The 9,582-nt window shown below is 41.2% G+C and overlaps 1 non-coding gene across 1 annotated transcript; it reads right to left on the bottom strand.

Annotated features, from left to right (window-relative positions):
• Positions 1-9,066: 9,066 nt before the first annotated feature.
• On the bottom strand, positions 9,067-9,173 carry LOC123813302. Its single transcript, XR_006784730.1, has one exon. It is a non-coding gene; the product is annotated as a U6 spliceosomal RNA (small nuclear RNA).
• Positions 9,174-9,582: the final 409 nt, after the last annotated feature.

Raw genomic sequence — 9,582 nt, 5'->3', positions numbered from 1 at the left:
ACTCATCAGCCCCAAATGACCCTTCCTGGGTCCCAATCGGCCAAGGCATGCTCCCCAACTGGTTACAGGTGACCTTTCTTAGGCCTTACAATACAGAAGGTTTCTGATCAGAAACAAAACCAGTATGAGAAATTTGCTCTTTTCCCATGAAACCAGAAAATAAGTAGTCAAGGTTCCCTTTACTCCAGGTTTAAAACTTCCACTTCCTTTATACATAATTTTACTCATCCAGATTTAACCATCAATCTCTTTTAATCCTGGTTCCTTTTCCACATTGGGAAGGACCATACTTAACCTCAGTACTTAAACTCAGCATGTGGCAGCTCAAAGTCCCTAGCACTACAGGTACCTTCCACTAAAAGTCCCTAGATTTGCAGGGACATCCTGCAGCTTTCTGAAGCTCAGACCTTGCAAACACCCTATATATCAGACGGTCACCCTTGGACCTCAGTTCATGACCTTCAGAACCAGAGTCATTCCTATCAGAACCAGTTACACAGAGAACCTGACTGATGCAATGCCCACACAGCAGCAGCATACAGCCCATAATAAGAGAACCCTTAGCCCGCCACCTTGCCCAGTTCCAAGATGGCAGCGCCCATGCATGCTGAGTCATCCAAGATGGTGGCACCCATGATTGCTGGGTCATACAAGATGGAGACACCCATGAGTGCCCCACCACGGAGAATAGGGCACTCACGTGGCTCATCCTCCATTTTACCCAAAATGGCGGCATACCCACATGGCCTGCTGTCCAATCCCCACCATACTTGCAGGCTCGGATTACAGGGCCTAGGGGTTTGCTTCCTCCCCACACCTGAGGACGGGTTCCCTTCATGCCACCTGGGCTCACCGAAACTGTAAGTGAGCAGACTGGGGCAACCTGGGAGCAACATACTAACCAAACCATTGTCCACAACTCCATTATTCCAAAAAAAGCACTCAGAAACCAGTTTTCAACCAAACCATTGTCACGTCTATGCTCCCTCCCCGTTTCGTTTCCTTTTCACCTTTCCGGGCGTGATAGGCGGCCGATACCCTCAGGAGGATCTCAGAAAAATTCTCGAGACTGGGGAAACTCCGAAGTCTCACTCTCTCGCACCTGAGGGTTTGGTCTGCCACGGACAGTCATCGTCCCACCTGGGTCACCAAAAACTGTCACAGAACAACAAGGGGGGGGGGGCCTGGGACGATGTACTGTTACTGAAAGGAACCCCCCAGGTTCGTTATGTCTGCCACCAGAGGAAAGACATCTGTCAATGCCAGAGATTCGTGAAAATGAAAGGAAATGTTTATTTAATGCTATACAGACTTAAAGTACTGACCAAAGTAGTGATGTCTTCATCAAAATCCCAAAGTCCCTTAAAACACCCACAAACACACACAGTCCTTCCTTCCTCCCTTTGCCCAGTCTGGGGTACCATATCTCAGGAAAAGAAATAGAAGTCCATGGCTCAGGCAGCCCCCGGTTCTTCCCAGTAATCCGTCTCGGCTGGTAGGCCCCCCTCGGTTCCCGGCACCATCAGCTGTGTCGCCGGGTTCTCTGCTAAAGCTGGGTGGTGGTTCCCCCTTCTAAAGCTGCGGGGGTCCCCACTCTGGCAAAGCCACATGGCTCTCCTTTCTATTGCCACAGCTGAGTGGTCTTCTTTGCACAATAGCTGCAGGGGTCCCTACTCTGTCAAAGATGAAGTGGTTCTCTCCTTCAATGGCTGCTGCATCTCGGTTTAAATCCCCACGCCAATCTTCCTCTGCAGCCCCATTTCTGACTCCTCCTACAATTGGCTACACTTGCTAGCCCTCTTATATCCTTCCGGCTTTACTGGGCTCTCAACGTGGTCTGGGCAGGTGTGGCCCCATGTCATGGAGCCAGTCTTCTCCAAGCTCCCACGTAGGTGCTGTGACTTGAGGGACCTGCCCCCAGTTATGTCTTGGGGGGAAGTTACTTCCATTCCCCTGGCTCAGAGCATGGCCACAGCTATTTAACATATCTGTGTAACCAGGTAAAAGTTAAAGATATGTTAAATGACCACACCAGAGGTTAGCTACAAAGCTGTTGCTATGCAGAACAGCTGTCAATGGCCCTGCTCCATGTGTCCTTTCCCCCAACTCACACCTGTTGCAGAGGGGGCATCCTAATATTTCCTGGACACCTTGAGTTCTAGACCCCATTCCAAATCCCTATTTGGGGTCCCCCATCTTGGCTGCACCCTGTTGCAAGAGTGCTCATTATGAAGTCTAATCTCAGCATAAAAGTTAAAGACAAATTAAATGAATGTTTATTTTGAGTAGTAGCTCTCCCCAAAATGTTGCTGGCAACTCTGCAAGATGCAATAAATAAGTGAAATAAAGTGAATCTTTCCAGGAGCTATCAAAGAAAGAAGGTTAAGTGCCTGAAACTGTCTGTTACCCCAAATTTATGTAGTGAGGGTTCATTACTTCCAAACGAGGGGATTCATACACTATTTAATAAGATATCACATGGAGTTTCTTTCCATTCACTGTATGTTCCTAAAGGTGAAAACAGCAGGAAAATGAAATTACTTCATTTACCGGAATTACAGCTTCTTTTGTATAAAACTTTAATCATTTTATATATGACAACCTTATGCTTAATGTTTTTCAAATACTCTTCATAAAACATTATTTAGCTAAAGCATACTCTCCCACTGAGCACATCGCTGCTTTCAATGGCTGTGCTAATCTAGTTTGAATATATGCAGCATTTAATCTTAATTATGATGCTGAAGTCTATACAACGTTAATTATTCATTTCACATGCTCCCTCCATTTTATTGTAACTCCTAATTTGCTTAACAAAACGTAGCATTTAATTAGAACCGTGGAGCTGGTGGGGCAAGGTGGTGTTCTGAGTGTGTGGTGGGGGCGCTCAGGCTTCCTATTTATTCGGAAACACAGCGGTGGAGGGGAAGTGTGGGCTAAAACAAGTCACAGGTTTTTAATTCAAAAGATAAGATCCTCTAGTAGTTCCACTTTTCTTGCCTGTTTCTTATATGTAGTTGAAAAGGAAAATGGAAAAGCCTGCCTGATTATCCTGTTCATAATGTATGATAGTTGCGTCAGAGTGCCTATATCTCTTCAAAGATTAGCTGGAGAACACACACAAGCACACAAAGAAAATCAGATAATCAAGTCATTTTTACCTGCATGATACAGAATAGCGAACTGAAATATTTTACTCATTTAGTGATCAATGTGTTTCTATTAAATTTTTGAGGTTCAACAAAAATCTACATAACAAAATATTTTTAAGAACACTTAGAAAAGTCATTTATATTTATTTAAAGTTTAAATGTTTGGTATTTTCCAGTGTTTCCCTAATTTCTGTTATTGTGGATATTGCTCATAAAATAATTTTAATATACTTACTATTTAAAAATTTTATGTATGGAGAATAAATGCCCATGATGGTAGATACCAAGTCAAAAAACTTTTAATATTTTGAAATTTAAAATTCCTTCCAAAAACTTGTAGATTTCTACTTTAATAGAAAATCATTATTTTGAAATATAAATAAATAGAAAACTACAAAAATATTTATGTTTCAGCTATAGACATAAAACTAGTGGAGGACCCAATTTACACATTTTTAAATGGTGTTTCCACTAACTTAGAAGTCTAGTTATGAAGTTAAGTGTCCCTGAATTATGCTTTGGTTAAGCTGGTCACAAAAATACGGGATCTTAAATGTTTTATGTACATTAACTTTAAATTTTGAGAAAGATCATTTAAAAAGTAAAACCAAAATCCTCCATAAAGTTATAAAGATCCCTATTGTTAATTTTATATACTAAAATTTTGTTACAAAATGCAGTTACTGTTGTGACTGTATTTGTGGAATAAAATTTTAAGCCAATTAATCGAATCTAGGCAGCTATTATTTTCCAAATAGATGCTCATGTATTTCTTCACCAAGAAAAACAGTCTGTATTTACTTACAGATACATAGAAATTCATAATATCCTATTTATTCTTATGGTGCTCTTCCATTATGAATTCAAATATGTTTGGTGAATGAAGTAACAAAAACAATTTTGTTCCTTAAAAGGAAAATAATTAGCATTTGTATTCCTCCGATTTGGGTGGCTATGACAGTTCCCTTTAGTGATCTTCAAGTTGTTACAGAGTTCTATTTTACTTACTTATTAATTACATCTCTGTTAAAAAATCAAGTATTATTCTTTACTCCTCCTTTTTCCATTTTGAATATGTTCCATGATAACAACTACCAGTCTATTGAACTGTCTCTTTTCCTTTTCACAACTACGCGTAAAGGAGCTTTCGTGATTATTTCCCTTGTATGGCTGAGGACACTAGCAGTTTGAGAGGTTAGTGACGTCCCAGGTGACCTGAGATGTCAGCCCGGGTTTCTGCAGAGCCCGTGTTCTCTCCTGGTCTCACCTTGATGATTGCCCTCATTCGGTTGTAGCCCCCGGTCTGTGTCTCACCAACATTCTTCCGCTGCCGTCAGACTGCATTTCGATGCGGCTACTCCTTGAACTAATTCACCATTCCTTGTTTAAACTCCTCAGGCCCCTCTATCCATTTATTCATAGGCAAAAATCTTCCTTTTGAATCGAAGGAGTAACTGGCTTAAAATAAATGACAACCAACGGCTATGAGTATTGCTACTCTTTGGTAAAAATCCCAACAAGGGGAAAAAATTCATGTGAGAGGACAGAGAGTTATATTCTAGTATGAGGATAGTTCGCGTATTCACATTTTAAGACTTTGTTTTCTGATTAAGAGCAGACAGACTTGCCTCCTCCGCCTCCTGCTGAACTAAGTCAAATGAGACCTGAGTAGTGAGTGGTATGCTAAAGGCTGAGACACAGTCTCCCCGTCTGGGCTGCCTGTGTTTGAACCTCCTCTCTGCTGCTTATCAGCTGGGGCATTTGGGGAGGTTTACAGAACCTCTTCTTGCCTTTGTTTCTCCATATGTAAAATGGGTATAATAGTTTTTACCTTACAGGACTCTTTAAGGATTAAATATGTTAATATATAAAAATCAGTGAAAACAGTAACTGGAACTCTGCACTTTCTATGTGAGTGTTTGGCTTTTATTTTTTATTAAATATGTATACCTTTGAGTTTATGAATAGCTATGAAATGGCTAATGATATTCAGGGACATTATCCAAGCTGACTTTTATACATACCCCAATCCCATGGATAATTACAAAACTTCCACTTATTTGTTTTTCTTTTTAAATTGCATAAGCCTAGAATCACATAAAATTTAAGAACCTGGAATAAAAGCACAAAAGACAGTAACTTTTCTAATTTATATCCTCATCTACCCTGTTGCTATGTGCTAATCACCTCATAACCTTGTGTGTTACAAGGGGGCGGGGGTTCTTTCAAACTCTGTCCATGATATTCTCAATCATGAGTATTTCACCTAGTACTTACCCATCGGCTTTTTTTCCCTCCTCGATTTAGTTTAGTTTTGTTTCTGCTTTGTACACTGTGTCCAGTTCAAAGAGCTAGAGGGGAAGGGAAGTGGACTCCCTACTAATCTTGAAATGTTCACTTAGTGCTGAATACTTTAAGCCAATTTTCTTTTCTTTTTCCTTTTTTTTAAACTTTAAACCCTGGGGAATTCCCAAAGGCTGTGATGTTCTATGGAGCTTACCTGAAACATAAGCCAGCCTCCCCCTTCTGTCCCTCTCTTTGAAATGAAAAGCTCTAGCTTTTTGGTCTGAATTTAGTTCTATTCACTATCTTGCCATCACACTAAGCTGCTTCTGAAGTTTGCCCCCCACACAGTTCTGAGTCCGAAAGCCATGCTGTCCACTTTCTGTCCTGCGCTGCTTTTCATGGCTTCCCTTTCGACGGTGGGCTTTGCCATTCTGTTTGGGAATCACCTGGCAGGCCGCATTGTCTGATGTTTTCTCAGTTGACCTCTGCCTGGGAGGGCCTTGCCACTTTCTACCTCCTCCTCTCTGTTTTGTTGCCACGAATGATTTGGTAGAGAGATTTGCAATTGTTTGAAATAGAATGCTTTGCTGTTTTGCAGCATTTCAGAGAAAGTCAGAAAAATTATCCTTTAAAAGTCATAGACTAATGCTTTATTTCATGTCATCCTTAAAGTAATTTCTAGATGAGCTCTTAATCACTCCCCATTTTGTACATAAAGAGAAATAATTTACCCGTGGTCACACAGTATGCGACAGAACCAAGATGGAACATCATTTTTCAGAAATTTCAAAGCCTGCTTTTTCTCTGCCACGTGGCTTGCTTCTTGAATATTTGTTTTCCTAGTCATTTCTCCTTCACTTAATAGCAACACAGCGGTTCTCTGCTACTGCTTGCTTCCTGTGTCGTATTGTGGTACTTATGGAATCTGGTTAATTAGCGCAAGTATAAATGCTTTTAATGAGTTGATGAATGCATCTAAAACAATTATAGTTTTAATTTATGGTAGTAGAGATAGTCCTTGATATATCCAGGGTCTAGATTATAATGTATTATTCATTCACTCATTCATTCATTCAGCTTAGACATATTAAATGTCTACACAGTTCTAGATGCTGGGATCAGAGTAATGACCCAAACAAAGAACGTAATGGACCTTACGTTCTAGTAGCAGAGCAGATGATAAAAAAACAAACAAATGTATCTCTGTTTATATTCCTATGTATCGTGTCATGGTAAGTGCTTTGATGAACAGTCAAGTGGGATATGTGTTTGGCATCAGAAGCAGAGTGTGTGATAATGGCTGACCACTTTGAGACTAAAATATGAAAGACAAATTTGAATGTAATGCATATGAACATAAATAGAAGCATGATAACAGAGGTATGGAAGGATGGTGTTGTAGTAGCTAGGAATGTGGTCTTCAGCATTGGAAAATCCTGTTCCACAGCTTTGTAGTTGTGTGCACAGAGGAACATAACTCTATGAGCCTTATTCTCCTCATCAAGAAAATGGGGTAACTGAGCTCCTGCCAGGGCGCTGCAAAAACTAAGAGAAAAGGCTGTATATAAAAGGTGTATAGTTCTCAGCATACCTGAAGTTTCATGGGAGATAGCAGTGTTGGTGGCAGGGGTGGTGATTGCAGAGGAACTTATTGTTGTTACTGATACAGCTTTGGAGAATCACCGGGTGTCTCCATGCTTCAGACCCTTCCCCTGCATTTCTTCTCATTCCCCCTCACCCTGCCAACTCCTCACAGCTATAAGAAGTGTAAACAATACCTGTGCAGCACTTTGACTACATAAAGCCACATTTTTTCTCTTGTTATAAGAGGTGTCAGAAATAAAACCTAATTCTGGAGGTGGTTTTCGAAGAGCAGAATTTGCATTTTACTATTCAGTGGGAGTCCTCCCTCAGAGATGTTTTGCAAAGCCAGGCCTAACATATTTAACTTGCATTTGAATAGCTCCCAAAGGCCATCTGGAGAGAGGAGGTACCTCTCACTGTGCCTGCACCCCAGGCGGGGCTTAGTACCCCCGCCTGGGAGGCCTGGCTGGTGCCCTCAGACACCTGCAGCGAGGATGATATGAACACGCACAAGTTAACTACCTCTGGTACTAACAGCAGTAATGGGCAGCTGTGCTTTACCAGTGCACGGGCAAAGAGAAACCCCTTTTCCCACACAGACAGGTTTGCCATATAGGCTCTTGGTTGATTTATAATGCCGGTTTAAGACGCGTCCTTTCTTTATTATTTGGGTAAGAACACTCAACCTGAGATTTACCCAAGTAGAAAATTTTAAGCGCACAATATGATATTGTTTTCCATGGGTACCGCATTGTGGGGCAGATCTTAATAATTTAATCATCTTGCACAACCGATGCATTCTACCCACTGGACACCTCCCTGGTTTTCCTCCTTCCACCCTTAGCAGCCATCCTGCAACTCTTTGCTTCTAAGTGGTCACCCATTTAAATGGCTCACGTAACTGCAGTCACGCAGTCTTTGTCCTTCTGTGACTGGTGCATTGCACCTTCTGTACCGTCCTCAAGGTTCATCCATGTCGATGCATATGGCAGGACTTGCTATTTTCTTTAAACAAAGGTTAGAAAGGCACTTATGTTAAATCATGTCCCACCTGCGCTCGATCAGTTTTCCTCTAAAATTCCTTGACAAAAGTGTTTCTTTACTTGTTAATATCACTGCTGTGTGCCTCCTCCAGTGTCCCACGTACACTGGGTACTCTGCACCTGCCTATGGTTACCTGAGTGGTACTCTGTAACCATTCTCTGCTAACTAACTACAAATAACTAATTGGAATATAACTTAGGGCACTAAAGCTCTCATGATTAAAGTGAGAACAATATTAGCTTAATTAGGCTTTTACCGAAAAGATTCTAAAATATTTTTCTAATGATAAATATGTCCGGACATAGCAATTACTATAAGTAAGGAAGTTAACGACGTGAAACCACATTAAAACGTGTTGAAGCAGGTGAAGAAAATACTCGTTAACCAAATCTCTCTGCCTCTCTGCCTTTCCCTCCCTCCTGATCTCCCTTCTCCGTTATAGAAAATCTTCACTTCTATAGTTCATAAAATTTAAATGTGTTTGAGAGAGATCATCTCTGGCAATGTGTGGCTTTGTTAAGAAAAAAAGTAGTGGAGCTCTTCCTATCCCAGCTGAAAGTGAAAGATAATCACAGACCTGACTTAAATCCTGTTGTGGGTTTTCTGGTTTTCCTCTCTGAGTTATTGGTAAAGTGCTAAGCAGCAGGCTCTCCAGGCTCACTGTTCATTGTCACTAGGTACCAGAGGACAGAAATTGTACACAGAAATTGTCTCCTCGGTGGCTTGCTTGGTGGTGACACATCATGTTACTTTACAGGGCTTGTGGTTTTAAGATAGATTTAGAGACGTGGGCATCCCACTGGATAAAAATAGGCACACTGTACCATTGATAGGCTCGTTAGCTTTGGAGGTGTGTTAGCAGGCCCAGGGAAGGGCACGCTGACTCGCTAGAAAGTTTTTAAAAAAGTGTTTCAAGAAACTGCCAAGTAGAAAAGCAATGTCCAATTTTTGAAATCAGACATTGGAAGAAAAATACATGAGGAAGGATAATGATTCTTTGTTAAATGTGGGACACTTCACAAATTTGCATGTCCCCCTTGCATGGGGGCCATGATAATATCCTCTGCACCGTTCCACTTCTAGTATATGTGCTGTCAAAGCAAACACTAATAATTCTTGAATTTACTGCTACCTTATCAAAGAAAAGTTCACATGTTATCATTATCATAACACAATCATCCAAGTGTTGTTATATACTTACAAATGCTGGTAAGGGGCGTATCATACAAAAGAATGGAAGTCTTAACCAGTGCTCTCCGGGATTCAAGTCACAGAAACCTACTGGCACTTGCTTACGCAAAGATGAGGAATTTACCCAGAAATATAAAGCTAGCTAATGCCATTGGAGGGGAAGGAAGGCACTCCTACTTTCGGAGAGGCAGAGGTGGAGATCTGGAAAGCATTCAGCCTCTAGCGCCATGGCTCTTGGACTCTTTTAAGATGTATAATCTTGCATCTTCATGTCATTCTTTCCTCATTGCATGTATGTGGCAAACGTCCACCTCACAGTGCAAAA

This window comes from Phyllostomus hastatus, unplaced genomic scaffold (assembly GCF_019186645.2).
Source record: "Phyllostomus hastatus isolate PE091 unplaced genomic scaffold, TTU_PhHast_1.1 phas_contig_150, whole genome shotgun sequence".
NCBI lineage: Eukaryota > Metazoa > Chordata > Mammalia > Chiroptera > Phyllostomidae > Phyllostomus > Phyllostomus hastatus.
This window is presented reverse-complemented; position numbering and strand designations above follow the sequence as displayed.